This window comes from Protopterus annectens, chromosome 15.part0 (assembly GCF_019279795.1).
Source record: "Protopterus annectens isolate FY-2018-M chromosome 15.part0, PAN1.0, whole genome shotgun sequence".
Taxonomy (NCBI): Eukaryota; Metazoa; Chordata; order Ceratodontiformes; family Protopteridae; genus Protopterus; species Protopterus annectens.
Window position 1 is genome coordinate 278,855,464 of NC_056749.1, and position 26,721 is coordinate 278,882,184.

A 26,721-nucleotide genomic window follows, 5' to 3' on the forward strand; every position below is an offset into this window, starting at 1 on the left:
TAACCCAAACATTGACATTGACAAGGTCAACCACAAAGGGTCGACATTATAAATGCCGACACACTATTGTGTATGCGCCAAACAAAAATTTCAAAGCATGCAAAACAACTTTTCAGAAAATAGCCTTAAACATTATTTTTTTGCAGGGGGGTAAGACCCCTGCACCTCACATCCCCACACCCCTTGCTAATTTTTTTATATATACATACTAACTGCGAGCTTGCACAATCTTGGGGGAAAGGAGTGTTTTCCTACCCCAAGAATTGTGCAGTCTCAGACACCTGTTATCTGTCTGACTAAATTGTGTTGAATAAACAGATGTTGACCAAAGGGGTATTCAGTTAAAATCAGTTCCCCCATATTTGCATACATATATTTATACACATGCACACAGGCACACATAAGTGTGTGTGTGCGTGTATGTATATGTATATATATATATATGTGTATATATATATATATATATATATATATATATATGTATATATATATATATATATATATATATATATATATATATATATATATATAAATATAAAACATAGGGTCCAAATCGCCGAAAATCCTTTTTGCTGAAAATAGTACTGACAGTGTATCTGTCCTTGTCCCCCACTGTAATGCGATCTTGGAGTGTAAATATTAAATTAGGGGGGTGGGGGGATTAGCCCCCCCACCCACTACAGTTTAATATTGTCCAGTATTGTTTTATATTGAGCAGTCCCTATTAAAAGGGTAAGTAGTTAATAACCTGAGTAGGTGGAGGGCTGTGCCCCCCACACCCCCCTTATTTTAATATTCTCACTCCAAGATCGCACTACAGTGGGGGAGAAGGGCAGATACACTGTCAGTACTATTTTTGGCGAAATGGATTTTCAGTGATTTGGTCCCTATGTCAGACATTTTCGGTGACATGTCATAGATCCATATATATATATATATATATATATATATATATATTTTTTTTTTTTTTTTTTTTTAATGAATATGTGCCTATATAATATCTGTGCATAAATGTATCTGTTCTATATATTACTTGGGTTGTCTATGTACCAAATAAATCATTATCCAAAGCTTAGTGTAATGGCATGATATGAAACTGAAACAACACTGTAATGGGAATACACCTTTTAACATGCCTTATTTCATAATACCTATAATTTATTGTCTTTTTCAGTCACCAAAATCCGCATTCATCAGTGCTGCCAAGAAAGCAAAGCTGAAGTCTAATCCAGTAAAAGTTCGATTTTCTGAACAAGTGGCTATCAACCCAACTGATGCAGTAAGTGTCATTTTGTGTTTACTTCCACAGAAAGAAGACAGGTCTGTAACTGTAGAAATAGTATATTTAACACAAGGGAATACCATAAAGAGTAATTCACTTCTGATTTTTGTGCCAGCAAGCGAAATATAAGCATGAAGCATGTTTGCCTTACATTGAAGTGCTCAGAGGTGTTTGGCTCCCATGAAAACACATAGGCATATGTATGGACATATCACCAAGAGGAGACATGGGGAATACCACTGTCATTTTATATCTTGTAGAGACATTAAAGAGCAAAAACTGACACATATGCAGGCACTGTGCTGCTGAGACTCGCAGCATATCACAGTTCTCACAGTTCACATCCTAACACCATCCTGCTATGTCCTGTATATTCTTAAGCAATGGTGGCATGATGACTGGTCACACACATCACATGTCAGCAACAGCAAAGTGCATGATAATGAAAAGCCTCTCATTTTTCTCTGTATTGTGATCTGCTACATGGCCATGGCTTCTGAAGACATTGAGGCAGCCAGGCCTCCCAGGTTGCACTCAAAGGAAAGATATTTCTGTACTTTATGCACCAAGACAACCAGGAGTCCCTTTTCAGGAGACATGTATGAGGTTCCCTGTTATAAAGTGGATGCATGGCAAAACCTTGCCAGGACATGCTTCTACTGGCATCAGCTGCATTCATGAGTTGTTCCAGAACCACTGTAGTGACCTGAGGAAGTTCAATTCTGACTTTCTTGACAGGTATGAGGAAGAGGTCAGAGACAGTGCACCTAGGATGTACTGACGTATGTAGGGCAGGTCTCTGTTTTATTTTAGATAACGTTTAATGGGCCCCTTACTGTAAATTTAATTACTGATACTTATAGCTGTTATTGTTGGTTTGGCTAGTAGCTAGTGAAGAATAATCTCATAAACTGTGGAACACTGGAGTATCTATCCAGATTCGGGGGGGGGGGTTGTAAATGTCATCTTATAGATAAGTTACATATATCACAGCACAGAAATAACAAAAAAATGGCTTAGGGTACAGAGAGGTGAAGAAGAAACATACAGAGGATAAACAAAGCTGCACCAGACTTACACTAACCAAAAGAAATTTATTGATAAACAGAAAAAATTTAAGCACTTTCGCAATAACTACTATCGCTTCATCAGACAAGTGAATTACAAACAAACACAGTTCATATACTATTTAAAACACTCAGCTGATGCACTTAAACCAATCACAAATCATTCAGCACTTAAAAGATAAACATTCAATTAAATGCCTATGTGATATAATGACGAAAAAAAATATGCATTAAAACCTTAACATTTAAAATAGCAGCTTCATAATTATCAACTTCATAAAAAAAAAAAAATATATATATATATATATATATATGTGTGTATATTTTCTATGTATACATAACATTCAGAAAGTATTGGATTAATATAAATTAATACACGCATCTTATATACATCTTAAATTAAAAATGCTTAAGGCGGCGTGACATTAAGAAAGGTTTGAGAGTAGTAGTCCCATTCAAACCTGGAGGCCTCTCAGCACTAAGTATATGAATCCATCTCTGCTCACTACTTTTGTAGGCCTCCAGGTCTGAATGGGACTACTTTTCTCAAACCTTTCTTGAAGTCACGCTGCCTTAAGCATTTTTAATTTAAGCATTTTTGTAATGTAAGATGAATATAAGATGAGTGTATTCATTTATATTAATCCAATACTTTCTGAATGTTGTGTGCATACATAGTTTATAAATACATAGAAATATACACACACACACACACACACACACACACACACACACACACACACACACACACACACACACACACACACACATATATTTTTTTATGAAGCTGCTGTTTTAAAGGTTTTAATGCATATTTTTTCATCATTATATCACATAGGCTTTTAATTGAATGTTGCTCTATCTTTTAAGTGCTGAATGATTTTTGATCGATTTAAGTGCATCAGCTGAGTGTTTTAAATGATATATGAACTGTGTTTCTTTGTAACTCACTTGTCTGATGAATCGATAGTAGTTATCGCAAAAGAGCTTAATTTTTTTCTGTTTATCAATAAATTTCTTTTGGTTAGTGCAAGTCTGGTGCAGCTTTGTTTATCCCCTTATATCACAGCACCACTGAATTACCCACTGCTATGGTATGTCAAGGTATCAGTGACAACCCTGAACGGTAAGATGAACTGCCTCACGCAACCTGCATATGTATGTATATATGCGTGTGTATACATATATAAATATGTCCACAAATACATGTCTTTCTCTCTCTCTCTAGATATATATATATATATATATATATATATATATATATATATATATATATATATATATATATACACACAATCTGTTGTATGGCAGAATGACATATCTCGAAGAAACGGAAAAAAAAACAAACACTGTAAAGGTAACCAAAAACTGGAAATATGTAGCCTGCAAGACCAGCACTGAAATAAGATACGTTCAAAATAACGTTCAGGAAGTTTATTAAAACTAACAACGTTTTCGTTACAAATGAACAACTTCTTCAGAAATAAAATAATCGCAACAAGTACTATCAAATTTAAAAGTTCTACTCAATGAGTCATATTTCTGTCAACCAATCACTGTCAGTCATAATGTTTAATTAATTACTAGTTAGAAAAAGTAGAAAAAGTATTTCCTGGCGCAAACAATAAGCTGAACTCAGATAGTTGAATAAATATGTAAACACATGTCCTATAAACCGTCTATAAAAATATTAATAAAAAACAAGAAAGATGACCAAACAATTATTAAAAAATTAAACAAAAAAGGTAAACAAGAAAATTATGAATGAAACAATTCAGGTTTTTACATTAATACTTATAAGTAATCTAATAAACTCAGTATCTGAGGTAACTTTTTAGTTTTAACCAACATGAAATGTTACAATTGTCGTTAAGACCTGGATAGGAAAATGCATTAAATTTTAGTTGCCATTCATGTTCACAACATTCAAGTAATAATGATGTAGGACCACCCCTAGTATTGTCTAAAATTTGATCAATTGCCACAAAAGAAAAGGAATGGTCGAGTTTTTCACTGGTGTGTTTAGCTAAAGCATTGTCTGTTTTACCTTTAGTAATAGCATAAGTATGTTCATATACTCTGTCCTTGAATTTGCGATCTGTTTTTCCGATGTAAAACGCAGGGCAGGAATTACACAAGGCTAAATAGACAATGCTTTTGGAATTACAGTCAAGTCTGTGTTGAATAAAAAAATTTTTATCAGCAATCTGAAATGAATTTGTAGATTTAACATTTTTACACATTTTACAAACACCACATTGAAAACAACCTTTAGTTTTGTTAGTAAATTTCAGTGTCTTAGTTTTCAATAAATTCTTTAAATTGGCACCTCTCTTATATATAGTAAAAAAGTTAGAACAAATCCTGTCGAATAATGAATTATCCTTACTAAGAAGTTGCCAGTTCTTGTGTAAAATAAATTGTATCTGTTCACTGTCTTTATTAAACACCGTAATAAAATTAGGCTTCTGTTAAAAGCAAGTCTCGGTCTTAAACTCTAAAGGTCGAATACAGGTACCAGTAAAACTAACGGTGCTCATCACCTGATATTCAACTACTAGACTGCTGTTTTGTATACCAACAAGTTTTTTATCATGTAAAATAGCCTTAAAAACACCTGTTGTCCGCTTATTCTGAACTTCTATTACCAGTTCAGAAATTAATTGGCTAGGGTAACCACGGTTTACAAACATGTCAGTTAAATTGCCACATTCCTTGACAAAGTCAGTTTCTAGAGAACATAATCTGGCTGCTCTGACTAATTGGCTTTTGACGATAGAGCGTTTCTGCTTGAATGGATGTGCACTATAAAAGTGTAGATATGAATTGCAATAAGTAGGTTTCCTGTAAATATTAGAACACAAGTAGTTTTGATCTAGATTTTTGGTCAGTTTCACATCTAAATAATCGATACTCATCGTATCAAATTTAAAGGTAAATTTGAAAAAAGGTGTAGTAGTGTTCAAATAATTCACAAAATTACTAGCCTCTACTTGATCACCTTTAAAGATGATAAATATATCGTCAAGGAATCTAGTGTAGTATCTAATCAGACTTTTCTTGTCTGGTAGATCAAAGATGAAAGTTTTCTCCCAGTAGGCTACAAAAATATTGGCCAGACTTGCTCCACATGGTGAGCCCATAGCTACACCATGTTTTTGTAGATAATATTGACCATTAAAGGTAAAAAAGTTGTTAGTTAAAATGATGTCAATTAATTCAGTAACCAAATCTATTTCGTCAGTTGGAGCATTGTTTTCTTTCAAAGATAATGCTGTCCATTCAACAGCTTCCATATGTGGTATAGATGTATAAAGATCTACTACATCTATTGTCAAAAAGTTGTCTTGAGTATCTATAGTTAACTCATTCAATTTGGCCAAAAGAGACCAAGAGTCTTTACATACTTGGGGTATTTTTTTCAAGTATTTCTGCAAGATGTAGTCAACAACTTTAGCACATGGGTAAGTTAATGATGCTCTACCGTCTATTAAAGGTCTCATTGGTGGGTTAAAGAGATCTTTGTGGATTTTCAGAATTCCAAACATAATAGGAAGTTTAGGAAATGGAATGTTTATATAATTAAACATGTCTATGTTAATTCTTCCTTCAATAAACAAGTCTCTAAAATAGCCTTTAACTCGTAATGTAAGATGCATATAAGATGAGTGTATTCATTTATATTAATCCAATACTATCTGAATGTGTGCATACATAGTTTATAAATACATAGAAAATATACACACACGCACACACACATATATATATATATATATATATATATATATATGTATATATATATATATATATATATATATAGATATACTCTACCAACTCTCTATCAAACTTCCACAGGAAACTTTAGTCCTAGGTGACTTTAATATAGATTGGCACACCTGTAATAATACTAACCCTACCTCTCATATCAGCCTCTCTGGCTTCAAACAACTTATCAATAGCCCCACTAGAATCAATAAAACAAACAATAAAGCTACTACCTTAGACTGGATTCTGACAAATACTCAACAGAAAACCTACCAAACAGGCATCCTTCCTGACAACCTTAGTGACCACTCACTTACCTTTATCATAAGAAGCAAAACAAACCTAACCTTACCTACAACTTTTAGGACTCTTCACTCAAAAAAACATTTTAACCCTGATCAGTTTCAAGCTGAACTATTCCAATGTCATTGGGCCCCACTAAAACATCTCCCACTCAACATAGCTGTAGAACACTTCAACTCAACCTTCCTAGCAATACTTAATCAACACGCCCCAAGTCGAACCATTAGAACTAAAACTAAAACTGCTCCCTGGCTAACCTCAGATACAAAACATAAAATTGCCCTCAGAAATAAATCTTGGCATAAGTGGCGCTCCACCAAAAGTCAAATAGACCACCAAAAGTTTAGAGAGCTTAGAAATAGTACTAAAAAATCCATCCTAACCGACAAAAAGAACTATTACTTTCAACTTCAAAAAAACACCAAAAATGAACCTAAAAAATTCTGGTCGAGTATTAATAGTCTCCTGACCCCAGGCCAAATAATTACACCAAACCCCCAGGATTCTGACCCTGACAATCCCACAATAACAGCTAATAACTTTAATTCCTTCTTCACTAATTCTATACAAACTCTAGCCAACCAACTATCTCCTGATACTTCTCAACTATCTCCTAATACCTTCATAAATACTATTCCTCCCCTTCACCTACAACCTGTATCTACCTCTTATATACAATCTCTCATTCAAAAACTCAAACCTACCACCCCTTCTGCAGACAAACTTCCTGCTGAATTCCTGCAACTATCAGCAAAGGCCATAGCTTACCCTGTCTCCATCTTAATAAACAGATCAATAAAAGAAGGTATTTTCCCTGCAATCTGGAAAATATCTCATATCATACCCCTCCATAAAGGAGGTAAATCTTATGACTACTCCAACTATCGTCCCATAGCTCTTTTATCCCCTTAGCTAAAATCACAGAAAAATGCATACATAAACAACTGCTCAACCACCTCCTCAAGAATGGCCTTCTGGCTGACACACAACATGGTTTTAGACCTGATCACAGTACTACTACAGCTCTTCTCTCCTTCACCAACACTATTAACTTAAACCGCAACAACAATAAACTTACATCCTCACTTTTCATAGACCTTTCAAAAGCCTTTGACATGGTTAATCACACACTTCTCATGTACACTCTAAAATCTCTGGCCTTGGAGCCTTCTTCCCTTACCTGGTTTTCTTCCTATCTTGCTAATCGTCAGCAAGCTGTACTCTGGAAAAATTCTCTCTCTACTCTCCTTCCCATATCTTTAGGAGTACCTCAAGGGTCTATCCTAGGCCCTCTTCTCTTTTCTATCTTTATTAACGACCTTCAGTCATCTCTTCCTAATACTACCTGCATACAATATGCAGATGACTCCACTATAATCTGTACTGTCACTTCTCAAACTGAACTCCAGTTTCAAACACAATCAGCCTTCTCAACTGTTGAACAGTGGTTCTCCAACCGCTGTCTACTCCTTAACCCCAAAAAAACTAAATTATTACTCTTCCCACCCACCCGTAAATCTACTTTGACAAACTTCTGTATTACTTCAACTGACAACACAATAATCTCCCCTGACTCCTCAACCAAACTTCTTGGTGTTATTATCGATAATAATCTCAACTATGATTGCCATATCAACACTACAATAAAAGCTGTTAATAAAAAGATTGGATCCCTGTACAGAATAAAGCCCTTCCTCACACCTGAAGCTAGGATAACCTTAGCCCAAACACACCTTCTCTCTACCCTTCTGTATGCTTCATCTATTTACACTAATCTTTCCAAAGGTAACCTTAAGAAACTTACTACATCTTACCACAATATTGCCCGCTTTGCCACCTCCTCCCAATTCAGAACACATCACTGTATAAACCTAAAGCAACTACACTGGCTGGAACTCCCTAACAAGCTCATCTTTCAACAACTCTTAATAGCTTACAAAATTCTACACCAACCTTCTAAAACACCAGCTCTTTCCAACCTCCTGACTCCTTATATCAACCTGAAACAACTACGCTCCTCTGATAAGTCACTTGTTAATAGTACCAAAATTATGAATTCAGCAGGCAATTCCCTTTTCTCTAACTCAATAGGCAAAATATGGAACAATCTTCCATCCACTCTGTCCTCTTTGCCTACTCTTCAACTATTTAAGAAACAACTTTCCATACACCTTAATAAATTCTGGCTTTGCTCTTGTACCAACCCAGACTAGCTTGTAGACACCCTCCTATTTGTTATAAACCCTTTCAACCACTTCGTTTTCATCTTTTACTTCAACTGAGTTATTATCTCTTTGTTGTAAATATTACTTAACTCACAAAAAAAAAAAAAAAACATTTTTGTGTTTAGATATTATATTGTTTTGCTAGTTCTAACCTATGACCTCACTTAATTAGTTAAGATATTTAATATTTGTACTTACATTTCTTCCCTTTCTATAATACAATTGTATTTCCTATAACTGTTTCAATCCTCTGGAGCTTTTCTCCCCGGGCCTCCACTGAAAATGGACATTAATCCAGCTGGACTAGCCCGGTCAACAAATGTAAAATAAAATAAATAAATAAATATATATATATATATATATATATATTTTTTTTTTATGAAGCTGCTATTTTAAATGTTAAGGTTTTAATGCATATTTTTTCATCATTATATCACATAGGCTTTTAATTGAATGTTGCTCTATCTTTTAAGTGCTGAATGATTTTTGATTGATTTAAGTGCATCAGCTGAGTGTTTTAAATGATATATGAACTGTGTTTCTTTGTAACTCACTTGTCTGATGAAGCGATAGTAGTTATCGCGAAAGAGGTTAAATTTTTTCTGTTTATCAATAAATTTCTTTTGGTTAGTGCAAGTCTGGTGCAGCTTTGTTTATCCCCTATATATCACAGCACCACTGAATTACCCACTGCTATGGTATGTCAAGGTATCAGTGACAACCCTGAACAGTAAGATGAACTGCCTCATGCAACCTGCATATGTATGTAAATATACGTGTGTATACATATATAAATATGTCCACAAATACATGTCTTTCTCTCTCTCTAGATATATATATATATATATATATATATATATATATAAACGCACTCTCTAAAGCCAAGAATACAGCATCCATGGGACCAGATGACATCCCGGGCTGTGTACTACATGAACTACAATATGAACTGGCACCTCACCTAAGTGTCATGTTTAATCATAGCCTCACCTCAGGTTTCGTGCCCACTGAGTGGCGCAGAGCTATAGTTATCCCAATCCACAAGGGGGGATCCACCTTGGATCCCGGAAACTACCGTCCCATCAGTCTGACAAGCCTTATCTGCAAGGCCATGGAGCGTATTATCATAGAACTTATAAACAAAGACATTGGCAACCTTCAGACACTGGACTCCACCCAGTTTGGGTTTGTGAAGGGCCGATCTTGTCTCCTGAACCTGATTGACTTCTTTGAATCAGTCTCCAGAGCCATGGACAAGGGTAAGGTGGTCTACACAGCCTATCTAGTCCTTGCCAAGGCCTTTGACACCATCCCCCACTCTGGAATCATAGATAAACTTACTAAGTTGGGCATTAATCCCTATGTCACCCAATGGGTTGCTAAATGGCTTACTGATAGAACCCACACTGTAAAAGTAGCCGACTCCAAATCCAGCTCCAGACAAGTGACAAGTGGAGTACCTCAGGGTTCAGTCCTGGGGTCGCTCTTGTTTGGCATCTACCTCTCTGAAGTACAGGTCAACCCTAAGGGACTCTGGCTAACAAAGTTTGCAGATGACTGCAAACTGGGAGCCATTATTGAATCCCCAAATGATGTGGATACTCTACAAAAGGGCCTTACAGAAACAGATGCTTGGTGCCAGAGCCATGGGCTCAAGCTCAATGCCAAGAAATGTATTCTTATCGCCTTTGGGAGAAAACATGTATCCATCAACTACCATATAGGTGGCAGTACACTAAACACAGAAAGTGTGATAAGAGACTTAGGGACACAGGTGGACAGTGGTCTCACCTTCGATAACCACATCGCCACAACAGTCAGGAAATCCTTCTATGTGGCACACCTCATCACGAAGGGCTTTTCATCCAGAAAAAAGGAGGTCATTGTCCCACTGTACTCATCCCTCATTAGACCCATTATAGAATACAATGCCCCATTTGGTATGTACCTCTCAAGACATCTGCAACAACTGGAAAGGCCTCAGAAATACCTCACTAAAAGAATCACAGGCCTAAAGCAGATGCTCTATGCTGACCGCCTTAAAAACTCCAGCTATACTCTGTCGCATATCGTCTACTCAGAGGCGATCTCTGCTTAACATACAAGGCCATGTCAAACCCAGAGCTGTTGGACATGCTACACTTAAAGACATCCCAATCCCTCAGAGCTACACGCTCCAGGGATCTAAACCTTGTCATCACAATAAACAAAACATGTTGGAGGGATAGGTTCCTGACCCAGAGACTCCCCAGACTCTGGAATAGATTGCCCATACATGTCAAGCAGAGTGCCTCTTTGGACCTCTTCAAGAGGAACCTTGACAATTGGATGGGAGAAAGGAAATTCACCCCAGGGATCACGTCAGTCGCCCTGCTAGACAGGGGTCCAGGAAAGTAAATAATGTGGGAAGAAATATTCAGGGAATTGTTATGGCTAGGCTTGTATAGGCCATAGGGCTGATAGCCTAGTACTAATCTATGAACCTATATATATATATATATATATATATATATATATATATATATACACACACACACACACACACACACACACACACACACACAATCTGTTGTCTCCATAGGGGTTCCCCAAGGATCCATCCTTGGACCCCAACTCTTCTCTGTTTTCACCAATAATCTAGCCTCTGCCACCAAACATGACACACTCAGATGACTTAACCATCATCTGCTCAACCCAGTCCCTACCCAAACTGCAAAAAGTCACAAAGGAAGCCTTTTCCTTTGTTGAAACTTGGTTATCCGATGCCCAATTAATACTCAACCCAAACAAAACTAAACTACTCATCTTCCAACCCACCAAACATACTCAAAACAACTCTCACTTTAACATCACAGCAAAAGACAACACCACTATATACCCAACTGAACACACCAAATTGCTAGGAGTGGAAATAGACAATAAACTAAAATTTGACATTCACATATCCTTGACCATAAAAAAAGTCCACAATAAACTAGGAGCGCTATACAGAAATAAGCAACTTCTCACCAAAGCAGCAAAGATTTCAATAGCAAATTCCCACCTTATCTCCACCCTGCTTTATGCCTGTCCAATATATACCAACCTAAGGCAATGCGATTTAAACAAGCTAGAGACCTGCTACAACAAAATTACCAAATTCGCCACAGGGGCATCCTACCGTAGTCACCACTGTCTCTCACTTGCTGACGTGGGCTGGCTTGAACTCCTTCACCTCCTTCAGTGGTATCAACTCTCACTTGCCCACAAACTAGTAAATCATCCACTAAATGTCCCGTCTCTCCAGAATCTACTCCAACCCTATCGCACCACCAGACCACTAAGATCCAGCAACAAAAATCACTTGCAGATCACTAAAGCCAATAACTCTGCTGGTGAAGCACTATTCTCTTGCACCATAGCCAAATTATGGAACTCCCTTCCACCCACAATTACCTCCATACCATCATGCACCCACTTCAAAACTTTACTAAAAGCGCACCTAAAAACATGCTGGCTATGCCCTTGCAACTCCCACTCAAATATCACCCTCCCCATCCAACCACTACCTTTCTTTCCACTCCACTAACTACCTTGACTATAGCAAGCTCAGATGCTCATAAGCCAGTACTTATTATACAGCAGACACTTCTTCTTGTAACATTTGTTAATGTCTGTTATGTACTTCACAGATAAAGATTCTAGTTGTCTACTGATGTACTGTGTTCTTCATCTGTAAATATGTTGTAAGTAATTGCTATGTAAATTGTTAATCGCTATGTAATCCAATGTAACTACTGTCTGTTTATTTTAACTGTGGAGCTTTTCTCCCCAGGCCTCCGCTGAAAATGGACCTACATCCAGTCGGACACTCCTGGGCAACAAATATAAATAAATAAATATATATATATATATATATATAGAGAGAGAGAGAGAGAGAGAGATTTGTGTGTGCATCTCTCATAGTGGAGGGGGACAGGAGTATTCCTTCCCTGTTTTTGTACCATGTCTCTGCCGACCATATCTATCAACGTATATATATATATATATATATATATATATATATCTATATACATACACACACACACACATATACAGGTGACACTTCTAAATGACATATCACAGCAGTATTGGCCCTAGCATCGTAGCATACACTGCGTGTTTATTCCAATTGTATGCACCTGTAAGAATTTCACTCAACTATATATCAGTTTAGAAATTCCATTTTAGTATATTTTGCACTTTGTCCCCACTGTTTGTAGATCACTAGCCCCCTCCATGGCCATTCAGCCCATTCATTACCCCATCTCCAGGTTATGATTGGCTTGATTGGGTCATTATTCAGACAGCCATTGGGGTGTTTTTTTTGGATTTTCCTCTTTGGTTGCTCCTGTCCCTAATGTACACATCCAGTAAGGCATAGGGAAAGGACAGTGCAATGAGGTAACAGAAGAGAACTTATCCATACTTCTGCAAGAGACATTTCCTGCCTCTCCCTCATGAGTCATGAGCGATGAGCTTCATGATCTCCACCAGGAAGTTAGTACTGCCCAGAATGACCATATGTGTGCACAACTTCTCACCCTCCTTGCAGAAGGTCAGCACCCTTTTACTTCTCCACCCTTCTACCACTCTCCTCCAGTGTCAGGGCTACTAGTTGAACACTAGTTGTTTAGGATGCAGTCAGGAATCTGTCTCCTGTCTCTCAAAGCCAGAAAACTATTTTAATATTAATTAGTAGGCAGCCCCTCAAGTGATAGCATTGTATTAAATGTGTCTACTAATAGTAATATAATTTTAATGAACATCATGAGTTGATAATGATCAAAATCTGAACTACTTCAGTGTCTGTCCATTCCTCTAAGTCATCATGACATATATTTGACCTGTTCTTTATGCCTGTTTCTTGGACTGCTAGTGGATGTAGTTCACTTAAAGTTCTCCTGCTTGCCAGCTCATTTGTGCTTCTTTTTCTTCACTTTTCAGAATATCCTGACTATATTTGCACTTGGTCCTTTATCATTATCATCATCACGTCACTCTTCCTCACTGCCCTCTTTGTTTTTGATTAGTTGGCATTTTTGGCTTATTCCTTTTAATGTCACTTTTCATGATAGAATCCAGAGATACCGAGTCCTGGCTAATTCAAGTGTTTGCTGCTTCCACTTTTTGTGAGGTGCAACAAAAGTCAGAAGGCAGAATAGAATTAGCCTCTATTTGACCCTCATAGTTTGTAGATAATTAGTAAGCTAGCTGCCCTTTTTAAGCCTAGCCTGGGATCATACCATAGATTTGAGAACATTTAGGAGCTGCCTCTGTCCATTACTAGTACAGTGGCAGTCCTGGGGTAAATTTTCTATTTCTCCATCCACAGATCCAAGTTATGTTTGAATATGGACAAGGGATGAGCTTTGTTTTGCATGGATAGGGAGTCTGTTACAGAGCAGCGGTATCCTGTGTGTGATACATTTGTCTCTCCAAACCATGCTGTTGATCACTAAATTAAGTATTTCTGATTGCATTTGACTTGCTGATGTGCAGTAAACCCATCAGTACTGGGTTGGAGGATAACTTGTATGCTAGACACTGGTTAGCTCTTAACAGTCCATCAGATGATGAGTATAGTCACAGGGCTTTGAGTCGGCCCATTTTACCACATATTGCTTATGCCTTGTATCCTGTTAGTAAGGTATATCCACAGGCACTCCAGTTGTTGCTTGTGCCTGGACAGATACATGCCAAAGGGGCATTAAACTCAATTACTAGCCTAATGAAGTCTGAGTAAAGGGGGGCAGTAACCGCTCTTGATCTAAACGCATTCCCTTTGCTTATAAGCTGTGCAGTATAGAATTGCTTTCTTTCGACAAAGGACAGATGCTGGTTGAATGTTAGGTGACTATCAGTATAAGTTCTGAAATCTCGAACAACTGGGTCAGCTCTTATGGGTGTATTTTTATTGTGGTAGTTCTCTAGGTTAGATGACTTTCCAAAGAATATGATCATGCATTTTTCGCATTTCATTTCAATCCATGATTTTGCCACCATTTATTTACTTCGGACAATTTTTCTTGCAGGGTAGCCAAGTCATTTGAGGATTCACTGACTGCTCTTAATTTGCAGTCATCTGCAAACCTAGTCAGACAGAACCTTTTGGTATTAGCTTTTACTTCAGAGCAGTAAATGCCAAACAGGAAAGGTCCTAGCACCGAACCCTAGGGGACGCCATTGGTGATGGGTCTCTGTATGGAGGCAACTTCCTCTATTTTGATTTCCTTAGCAGTCCAGTGGGTGACATAGGGTTTTTTTCCCAGTTTATTTAGCTTTTCTACTATGATTGAGTAGGGGATTGTGTCAAAATTGTTAGCCAAATTGAGTTGTACCATTTTATCTTCATCCATTTCTTAGGTGACCTTAGAAAAGTCCAGCAAGCAGAGTAAGCATAACAAATCCATACTGAGACAAATTAATTGTTTAAAGGTTTTCTATGTCCTTACTGATTAGTTTCATAGTAAGCCATTCCAGAGCTTTGAATGTGAGGCTGGTCAGACTTGTGTCTGTAATTGCTTGGGTTTGTGGAAGGCCCTCCCTTATGTAGGAGAGAGACTGTAGATGCTCTCTATTCACTTGGTAAAAAAACCTGTATAGAGGCTGAGGTTGGTAAGTGTTAAAATATGGTGGCTCATTCATGCTTCATGCTATATAAGATGCATCCAGGGATGTTGTCAGGACCCATTAATACAGTATTCTTAGATTTTGATAACACTTTTAGGATTTGTTTCTTGTGTGACAGCTGGGGGTATGCTAGTTTCATGTACATCTTTAGGGATAGACCAAGGGGAGAAAGTTAGAGCTGAGTTTATTGACAAGCAGGTTCACTATATTTTCAGTCTCAGTGTAGATAACATCATTCACAATTAGCTTGATGCATTGCTGTGTTGAGCATTTGAGATTATGAACATATATAAAAAAAGGCCTTGTGATTGTCTTTGGCTTGAGTAGCTAATATAGCCTCAAACTTGGCTTTGGTGAATTTTGTTAAGCTCCTGAGCTGTTTGTTTTTTCGGTTATGAGATCTATATCATTCCAGGAATTACTCATCTTACCTTCAGTCAAAATTCTCTTCCTTTTATTATAATGTTTGTTGATTGAATGATTCCACCATGTGTGCTTGTTTCTAGGGTTTGCCCTGCACTTGTTCCTACAGGATTCAGCTGCATTTATACAGCTGTTTACTTGCTGGTGTACTGTGGTGGTGTACATTTCTGCATATTCAGTTAACTGGATTTGGTGGGGATTTCATGATTGCCAGTGTATCACTTAGGAATTGGTATTTTGTCTCAGAGAAATTTCTAACGATTCCTTGCATGGAAGGAATATCTGGTTTCAATTTTATTTTGAAGGAGACTGCTTAATGGTCAGACCTAACAAGTGCTGAAGATATGCAAGGGATGCTGAAAGATGCTGCCATATTAAAATGGGTATATAGTTTATTTTATAGTTTATTTCATGAGCTATTGGTTCATGAAACTCTAGCTTTACCTGAACCTATTGCTGTCTTAGAGTACTGCATTCTGTTCAACTAGTATCCCTTCAGCAATTATGTGCATTTGCTACAACCCTTATCACTTCCCGCTAAGGTTACCACCTGTCCCTCTTTGCAGGGGACAGTCCCACTTTGAATAGGTTGTATCATGCGGAAAAAAAAAAACTAAGAAATGGCAAATGTCCTGAGATTTTAAGACATAATATATTTCTTAACTTTTCTTTAATAGTTGCATAAAACAATTATTTTGTGTCTGAAACACACACATATTATATCAAATAACATAAGCAACTCAAATGCTACACAAATAAGCTTTTAGTTTGGCAAAAAGTGAAGTTCTTTCCTTTGCACTAACCATGGGTATGGTTTGTCCTGAAAAATCTCTCATTTCTACAAAAAATGTCCCATTTTGGGAATTTGAAAAGGTGGAAGCCCTACTTCCCACAAAAATGTTTTGTCTTTACTTAACATTTTGCAGGTGTTATACTGATTACGATAATTAATATAGCACAGTGAGTCCTTTTAAGTTAAAAAACTTGGTAAATGTAGAAGTAGAAAAAGAAAAGGCAAAAAAAAAAAATTGGGGTTCATCATATTGATCACTGCTGCAGTAGCCTTAGCAGTATGGGTTATATCATGCGAAGGATATAACATCTGACCAGCTTTCAAACATTGTGGACACCTTCCACACACCCGTGCTGTTAAGTAGCTTGAGCTGACTAAAAGACAAGTTTGGGGGTGAAGCTGAACTGACAAAAAGACAAGTTTGTGGGCAAGGCTCTTCAGAACTTTACTCCTGCCAAAGAATATGCTCCACTATGGCTTTCGAGATTCAGTGGTCAGCTTGTCCTTTCCTTTGCTGGGTAGAAGAGTTCAAAATCAATGTCAGATAACAGGCCCATTTCAGCCCTAAAACCGTGATTAGAAAAATGTTTGTAATGGTTAAAGGAATGGCAAAAGTGATGCCAAAATTGCTAGATATGGATCAATGTGGTTTTTGCTGAGGGGGATGCATACATTTGACAGCATTAAAAGAACACTGATCCAGAGGGAAGCAAAATGTAAAAAAATACCATTGTTGTTAAGCCTTGCTGCAGAGAAGGCATGTGACAGAGAAATATGGGAGTTTATGAACAGGGCAGTGGAAGCATTTGCATTCCCTGTTAAAATGATAAAGTTGATTAGAAGGATATATGAGGAATCAGAGGTGAAAATTAAAGTGGGTAATTTCTGTTTGAGCAGAGGAACCAGGCAAGGGTGTTCTTTCCCCTTTGTTGTCTGCATTATATTTAGAACCAGTGGCAAAGAAAATAAGGGACTCACACTTAAAGGATATAATTGGTATGGTAGTCAAGAAAAGCTGGGTCTATTTGCAGATTATATTATTTTATAGCTGATGCAAGCAGAAAAGGACATTTCAGCGTTATGGAACATTTTCACGTAGTTTCAGATCTTTTGGGGATACAAAATTAATGAAGCCATAACAAAGGCAATAGATATAAATTATGTACCCCCACATAAATTGTTTCACCAATGGGGACATGATAAAATGAAGAACTTAGGAGTATGGATTAAAAAGGATTCTGATGTCTCAGCTAAGGACATATGGAAAGAGATTAAACAAAAGATAATACAAAAACTAAGAATTTGGAAGTTCTGTTTTATGGATATGGATAGCAAGATACAAGCAGTTAAAATGTTTTTAGTTCCTTTAGTTTTATACAGGGGTCAAGCAAATCTGTACCAATTAGAGGAGAAGTTGTGGAAAGCATTTAATAAAGAGCTGAATGATTGTATCTGGGAGGGGAAAATGTCAACAGTCAAATGAGATAAGCTGATTCTTCCAATAGGACAAGGCAGTTTGAGATTACCTGGTTTGAAGGGAGATTTGAGATCTACAGAGTTAAGGCTGCTATACATAGTACAAGCAGAAACCTATGGGGGAAAGCTCAAGAAATGAGGAGAAGACTGGGTTTTGGATGCAGATCCTTAAGAAGAATAAGAATAACCAAACTTTCATAAAGTAGCAGAAAGCATTCTAAGAACTAAGCCGACATGGAAATGGAGAAAGAAGATTGACGAGAGGGATGACTGCAATTAGGGATACAGACAATAGGCAAGAGGGGACTGGGATTTGTTGGAGAAAACTAGCAAAAGAACCAAAGTATTAGGAACAAATAATTAGAGAGGGGAAAGTAGTAGAATGGGAAGAGGCCAAGAGTATATTTGGACTGCAGGCTAGAGATTGCCTTCCCTATCAAAAACTGATTTCAGAGTATAGTCTAAGAGAAAGAAATAGGAGGAGCCTAAGTGAAAGACCAGCGCTGGTAGAGTTTTTAGTAGACTCTAGAACAGAAGCTGTTGTTAAAAAAACGAATAATTACAGTATATAAAATAATGCATTATAACTATAAGAATCAATCACAGGAGGTTAGAAAGGATTGCAAAGAGAGACTGAATAAGCAATTCACAAAGAAACAATGGGGGGTATATGTGCGGAATGTGCAACAAAGTCTAGTAGATTTAGGGTCTTTACTTGGAAGTGTTTGCATTGGTACTTTATACCCCAAGTAGACTTTAAATATTTTTTCTTCGGGTAGATAGAAAATGTTGGAAATGTGATGGGAAAGAAAGAGTTACGTGGAAAGATGTTTTCTGGGAGTGTAATGACTTGGCAGATTTTAAACATTCCCTGGAGACTACTCTATCAAAAATACTGGGTGAGCAAACTGGTATAACTAAGGAATGATTTTTTGAGTTATGATACAGAATCAGAGTTGCTTAGACATAACAAAGCCTTGCTGAGTCTAATTATGCTGGCTGCAAAAAAAGCAATTACTAGAAAATGGAAATCAAAGTCTAAAACAGCTGTACTAGAAGTAGTGAATACAGTAACAGAGATAAAACAGCTGGAAATGGTATCTTTAGAAAAGGGTAGGAGTAAATTATATAGAAAAAATGGAAATCGTGGGTGGAATACATCCACAGGAGAAATGAGGTTTAAAAGTAGGCAGGATTTGAATGAGCTATGTAATGTTTGTCTGACAGTAACTGGATGGTTTACAAGTGATGCATAATGTCTTCAAATAAAATTATTTCAATAAGGTTTGTTTTCTTTTATGTAAATGTATGATTGCCTGTTATAGGTGATAATTTAATAAAGATGTTTATTGTTTAACACAAAAAAGTCAGTGTCAGATAAGTTGCCTTTGATGAAAAATACTTCCTTTTCTTAATTTTGCTAATGTTTTATTACTTTCCTCTTCAGGAAAGTTATTTGAAAGCTAGGAGTGTGTTGTTTTAACTGACTGTCTCGGGACTGAAATGCGCTCTAAAATATATGGAGCACTTGTTTTCTCCTGTCAGTTTAAAAGCAGTGTAAAGCAGCTGAAATCATGTTTTCTATGGAGAAATTATATTTATTTTTCTTCTGTGGGGCTGGCATAATATTTTACTGTTGTTAATGTGTTTTTCCCATCAAAAAGGCAACTTTTGTGGGCTGGTAGTGTTTACCAGAAAATGCTGCTTGTCTTCCCAGGAAAGACGCACCACTTTGGGCTTGACCATGGAACAAATTACCAGTCCTTCCAGCAGCAAAATGAAAACAATAAGCAAACAGTCTTTGCCACCACAGTGGGCTAGCAGTTTGCCTCAGCTGCAGGTGGGTAACTGCTGTGGCCATTTGCTGCACCTCAGACCATTCACCTTTTACTCCAGATCCCTCTGGTGTACCACCTACATCCCTTATGGACTGGCGGTTACCCATGTCCTCTGCAGCTGTTGGGGTCCTATCAGTGGGCAAGAGTGAAGCCACTCTTGTCAGTCCTGGGAGAGGGAACAAAGAGGTTTTCCCTGTATTGTCAGAATACTGTGCCCATCCCTGGCTGCTGCCTTTAGTTGCATAGTGGCCTCGTTTTTCTGTCAAAAAAAAAAAAAAACAGAAAATCAGACATGTATCTATTCCTCCTCAAATTTCTTTGGGTAGGAGTAGTTTACTGGGTCTGGCACAGAACTTAATTTGGGCTATTGATCCTTGTTGTAGAGTAGTTTCTGATAAAAGAAAGATGGGTTCTTGTTTTCCTGAAGAGATTCAAGATTCTGAATCTGAACAGAAAGATGTAGGGATGGAAACAGTTATTTTTTTCCCTCAGATTTCTGATTCAGATTCAGAGAGGAGCTCAATTTTTGATTCTCATTATGGGAGTTTCTAATTCTATGAGACTATTGCTGGAATGTCCCATTGTTTTCGATGGGAGAACACTGAAGTTTCTTGGTCCCTCAGAAAATACAATGCTTGTGGTTGCAGAAGGATTTTCCACAACCTACACCCATTCCTCCTGCTCTGTCTGCTTTAAGGGATGTGGGTGTTACTAACTGCAGTTTTTCTAATAGCCAGATGCCCCTAAAAGGCAGATAGGATATATAAATGTCCTCAATGTTTTAAGTGTTGATACACTTTTCCCAAAATTGACCCAGCAGCTATAACTTTAGTTAATCCAACTCTGCTAAACATTTAGTTAATTCCAATCTTATTCTCTCTGGTAACAATGGGGAAATTATTCATAGGTATTGGGAAAAACCTTGATTTTCAGACTTTTGAATTGTCAGTCTTCTGTGTTTGTTTTGACAAACTCTGAAAGTATAAGGAATGTTTTGTTTACGGTTTCTTATATGGAAAAGCTACTTTAAATAATTTAGTTTCTTCTGTTGCACATGTCACTACTCATTGTTTGTAGTGTGTATGGCTCTGTTGATACTTCTTCCAGGGCTATGGCAACTGATAATGTTTTGAGAAGGTTTACTTGGCTGCATTCTCAGAACCTCTCAGATGATATTAAAAATGAGATTTTAAATTCTCCCTTGGATAAAGATTTAGTGTTGAGCTTTCTGCTGCAGAGTTGATCAACAAGTGTGATGAAAGTGACAAGCTGATCCAGGGATTCTAATACTTTTTTAGCCCTCCTTTTCTAAATTGTCCAATGGATTTTTTTATCTACTCACCCAATTTTGGCAAAAAACAGAATAAACATTCTCAACAAAATTCAGGTAAACAGACACTTTAGAAGAAATGGCAAGGAGTTACAAAAAGAAGTCTTGAACCACCCAAAAGCAAGGAGAGTCCCACAAGTCTGAATGACTGTTCATAAAATCCTGTGACACCCCCCCCCCCCCCCCGGCCACTTCTTTCCCTCAGAAAGTATGAATCTCCATTTTTCTCTTTGGCAATAGATTGTTTCAGACAAATTGGTTCTGAAAATAATTCACCACAGTTATAGACGGCGATGAGAGGATATTCCTCCATTCCAGTGGGTTATTCCTCATTCTCCAGATCAGACTCCTGTTCTTCCTGTTCTTTATCACGTACTGTCCCAAGGAGTGATAGGACAAATTTATCCTTCTCAGATGGGGAAGAGTTTTTTATTCAAGTATGTTGCTTGTGCCAAAGAATTAAAGGGCTCTGAGATCAGTTGTAGATCTTTCTTAAATCTGTTTGTGATCATTTTAAAATTCAAAATGTTATCACTTCACAATCTGTACCTCTTCTTCCTCCTTCAAATTTCCTAGCAATCATCTTTCAAGTCTGGTGTTATCACATCCCTATTCATCCATACTTCAGATGTTTCTTAAGGTTTTATGTGCCTGATCACATTATCACTGTCTGCCTTAGCCTTTGGACTATCCACTGCACAGATAGTGTTCACAAAGTGTCTAGCTCCAGTTATAGCTCATGGCAGGCTTCAAGGTAACCACATTTTCCATATTTAGATGATGTGCTTATCTTTGCAGAGCCTTTTTAAAAATGTTATTATTATTATTATTATTTCAGTTTGATTACCAGGGAAGTCCAATGGGCCAAGAAGTACCCATTTTCAGTGGAGGCCTGGGGAGAAAAGCTCCAAAGGCAGTACAATCAAAGAATACAATGCATGCGATAAAATACAAAAGAGTGTCCACACTGCAAGTATACATAGTAATAACACTGTAAATGCAATTTTACAAATAGAATGTCCACACAGCAATAATACAAAGAAGAGCACCGCAAATGATAAGAAAAATACAGCAAAAGTACAAAGAAGAGCACTGCAAAAGCTAAGAAAAACCACAATTTTTTTTTTGTACTAAAAATTTGCAATATTTTCATCCTTACAGTCAAGGGAGAGTCAGATAAAACCATTTAGCAAGAATTAGAGTGCAGAAGGTGCAGGAGTAGAGGGGCTTAGTTTAGGGAAGCCTAGAAATTAAGTAGGGTGAAAGCAAGAACATTTCTATTTTGAAGATAGGTGTAAGAAAAGTTGGGTTTTGAAGTATTCTGTGTTAGGTACGGTTCTAAGAGAAGGAGAGAGAGAGTTCCATTTTCTACCTAGAGAGAAGGATAGAAGTTGCTGCCTGGCGGGATGTTTAGGTCTGTGAATGGAGATTAGATTTTGGTGTTCAGATCTTAATGATTGGTTGGGGATGTAAGGTGGAAGGATGTTGGATAGAGCTGGGCATTTTTCTGGGTAGAAAATTAATTTATGAGTGGTTGTAAGTTGAAGGTAGTCAAGGTGGTTAGGGAGTTCTAACCAGTTTAGAGATTGAAGGGTGAGGCAGTGGTGAGTTGAGGTTTTGGATTTAGTGGCGAATTTAGAGATTTTATTATAGCAAACTTCAAGTTTAGAGGAGAGGGAGGCGGACAGATTAGTTAGAAGAGGGGCACCATAAAGTAGAGAGGGAAGGAGGTAGGAGGTAGCTAAGGTATACCTAGAGGATTTAGAAATAAATAGATTATTCATGTAGAGCATACCTAAACTTTGGTGGGGTTTTTTTATGTTTTGTTGTATGTGGAGGTCGAATTTAAGGCGTTCATCAATGGTTATGCCAAGGAGTTTAGCATAGAATACCACTTCTATAGGGGTGTTGGTTTGGCTGAGGATGTTGAAAGTGTTTTTGTCAAAGGAGGCAGCCTTGGTAGGGAGAAAAATTAGTATTTTGGATTTATTGGAGTTGAGGGAGAGATGGTTTTGGTGCATCCAGTTTTCTGTAGTGGAAAAAGCTGTTTGTGTTTTGGAGAGAAGTTCAGAAAAATTGGGGGCGGCACAGACTAAGGTAGAGTCATCAGCGTATTGGATGACTGTTGAGTCAGGGATAGAAGTGTGAAGGTTGTTTATGAAGATGTTGAAAAGTATGGGACCGAGGATGGATCCCTGAGGAACGCCAGTAGGAGTAGGTAAGGAGGAGGTAGAGTCCTTCCATCTGACAGCCTGAGATCTGGAAAGAGTATTAGTGGAAAGATTAAGGTTGGAGAGGTGGCAAAGTAGGTGAGTGTGGGAGATGGTGTCAAAGGCTTTAGATAGATCTAGCAGAACAGTCGAAACAAGAAGTCCAGAATCTCTGGCTTGATTGACTGTTTCTAAGAAGGAGAGTAGGGCAGTTATGGTGCTGTGGCCGGGACAGAAACCATGTTGGGTGGGTGTAAGTAACTGATTCTCAGTTAAGTAGGGTAATAGTTGGTGGTGGACACATTTCTCTAGAATTTTAGATATTGGAGAGAGTAGGGCTATGGGGTGGAAATTAGAAATGGAGTTGTTTTTACCTCCTTTATGAAGCGGTAGAATGTAGGCTGAACGCCAGAGTTTGGGTACATAAGACTCGATTAATCAGGATGCTAATTGGTAGAGCAATTCCTTTGGCTGCGCATTTGAGGAAGGAGGGGGGAATGTTGTCGGGGGCATTGGAACAAGGCTTTAGTTTGGATAAGAGCTTTTTTATAAATGTTGTGGAAACTGGTTTGAGTTGAAACATAGAGTGACAGTCATTAGAAGAGTTTAGGAAGTTGGGAGGATTTTTTGTAGGGAAAGTTTTGGTTAGCTTGGCTATATAATCTGTGAAGAAAGTGTTGAAGTGAGAGCTCAGTTCCTTGGAAGTTAAACTAGGGTCAGGGCAGGGGTTGTTTTGTGACCCAGGATGGAGAAGAGAGTTAACAGATTTCCAGAATAGTTTTGGGTTGTCATTATTATTAGTCTGAAGTTTCTTGTAGTAGTTTTTTTTGTCCCAGATAATTTGTTTTTTTACTTGGTTGCGGAGTTGGGTATATTGGAGCAAGGCAGAAGACTGTTTACTTTTCTGATAAAGCTTCCAGGATTTGTCTCTGAGATGCATGGTATGTTTTGTCTCTTTGGTCAGCCAAGGAGCAGAATTTGCTTTAATTCGTTTGTTCCTAAGGGGGCTAAGGAGTTAAGAGTATTTAGGAAGATGGAGTTAAAATGTTCTATGGCATTGTCGAGGGAGAGAGTGTAAAGGATTTGCCAGTTGATTTGTTTGAATATGTTGGAGAAAATTGTGGGGTTGAAGTTGCTAAGTTTACGAGTTTGGATGTAATGATGTTGGGATTGTGAGGGGTTAGTTGAGCGATGAATGAAGGCAGGGAGATGGTCACTAATGGAGTCAGGGATAGTTCCAGAAAGAGAGATTTTGCTTGGATGGGAGACTAAAATCCAATCAATGATGGATCCTGGGGGGTGTTTTTTGTTAGGTCTGGTTGTTGAAAGGATTACTTGGGAGAAGTTGAAAAGGTTGATAGCTAGGGAGGGAAAAGGAGGGTTGATTTTGTTCCAATCAATGTTGACGTCTCCTAGAATAAATGTTTCATATTTTATTTCAGAAGAGGCCCAGTGAAGAATATTCTCCAGGGTAGAGATATTGTCACCTGGGGATATGTATAAGGAAATTAAACAGATATTTTTATGTTTATTGAGTCGGAGCAGACAAGCAGTTATTTCAGTATTTTCGAAAAGAGGGGTAGGGATTTGCAGGGGAATTATGGAGAGAAGGTTAGAGTTGATTAGGGTGGAACCTCCATCTTTTTTGTTTAATCGGTCACTCCTGAGGATGTTGAAACCTGGAGGTAATATTTTAGAATCAGAGATATGGGGTTTTAGCCAGGTTTCGGAGATGGCTAAGATGTCAGGTTGGTTGTGATAAATCCAAGCATGAGCATGGTGAATTTTGTTGTTAAGGCTCTGGGCATTGATAGTGAAGACCTTAAGGGTGCTAGGAGAGGAATTAGGAGAAGAACGAGAAGGAGGGAGAGGCATATTTAAAGTGGGGAAGGAGGGAGAAGTAGGGAAGGAGTTGTTTGTACTGAGGGTGGGGCCAGGGTTAGGGTGAATGTCTCCAGATAAGGCTAGGAAATTATGTGAGATAACTTTGTCTCTTATGTTTGGAGAGTATGAAGTTGTTTGGGGTTAGTGGAAATATATAAAAGAGGCTTTTTGTAGAGAAGGAGAGTATTTGGGGATGGAAGAGGTGTAGTAGGTTTATTGAGATAAGGGAGGGGGAAATGGAGTGCAAGTGAGCGAGTAGAAGAGGTAGTGGGTAGGAGAGAGTGATAGTTTGAGTAGTAGGCAAGTATGGGTGAGTTTTTAAGCAGTAAGAAGTAGCGTGATGGAGAGGAATAAGAAAGATGAGAAGAGAGAAAAGGGGAGTCTGAGGGAAAAGAGAATTTGGGAGTGCATGTTTGAAAGGATGGGGTGTGGTAGGAGAAAATAAAAAGGTAGAAGAGAATGGAAGTGGAAAGAGGGTGAAGTAGTGGAATATAGAGTAGGAGAGGAGGGGGTAGGGTTAAGTGTAGTGAGAAGTGGGAGGGATAGAAGGGTTGGGGAAGTAAGTGGAGGGTTAAGATTGGTGAGTTAATTGAGGAGGAGGGAAAGACTGTGATTGGTTGTAACAAATGGAGGGTGGAGCTGGTGAGGTATAAATGTGGAGGTGCTGGGGCGGGCAGGATTTGGGTGCAGGGTAGGGGAGCGGAGTGAGCCCATAGGGCGAACGGAGTGGGAAGAGCCAGAGGAGGAGAAATGTGAGGAAGACCATCAGTAAAGAGTGAGTAGTCAGAAGGTAAGTTTAACAAGATTAGCAGAGATGTGAAGATGGGGAAGGTAAGTGAAGGAGAGAGAAGGAAGGGTAGTGAGATGTGCAAAGAAGAGGAGTTAGAGGGAAGAATGCAAAGGAGAAAGACAGAGGGAGAGCAAGAGACTTCAGAAAGGGAGTAGAGGAGGGCTGTGTAAGGAGAAGGATGGCTGTGAGTTCTGGACAGTAGAGAGGGAGAGAGCAGAGGAAGGGAGGTTGGAGGGCTGTAGTAGGGGAGATAAGGAGGAGAGGGAAAGATAGTGGGAACAGAAGAGGTAGTGGAGCGCCACCTAGTGGTCAGTCAGACTGGATTAGTAGAGACCCCAAGGGGAGAATCGGGAAGGGAGCTAATGAGGTTCAGGAAGGTGGTAGGAAGAGCAGGGAGAACTGAAACAGCAGAGAAGGGGGTAGAGAGAGTAAGGGTGAGGACTAGGAGTGTGAGCAGTAAAGCAGAGGGGGGGGGGGTAGAGGCTGCTGGCTTGTCTGGCAGGGAAGAGTACTGTGACCTAGTAAGATCAACTAATTAACAGTAGAGAGTTACAACAGTGAACATACTTTCTTGGATCCTTGAAGTAGAAGGACTCAGAGAGCAGAAGGTCTGATAGTTTCGGGTTATTAGTTCATTGGAGCTGGTTATTGGACAGAGAATTCAGGAGGGGATTTTCAGCAGGT

The 26,721-nt window shown here is 38.2% G+C and overlaps 1 protein-coding gene across 1 annotated transcript in view; it reads left to right on the top strand.

Annotated features, from left to right (window-relative positions):
- The first annotated feature begins 1,174 nt into the window (after positions 1-1,174).
- The window catches only part of FRMPD3 (FERM and PDZ domain containing 3), a 581,141-nt gene continuing 555,594 nt past the window's right edge, over positions 1,175-26,721 (top strand). Inside the window, exon 1 of the mRNA XM_044057050.1 lies at positions 1,175-1,279. The gene's annotated coding sequence lies outside the window, so the exon portion shown is untranslated. The remainder of the gene's footprint in view (positions 1,280-26,721) is intronic.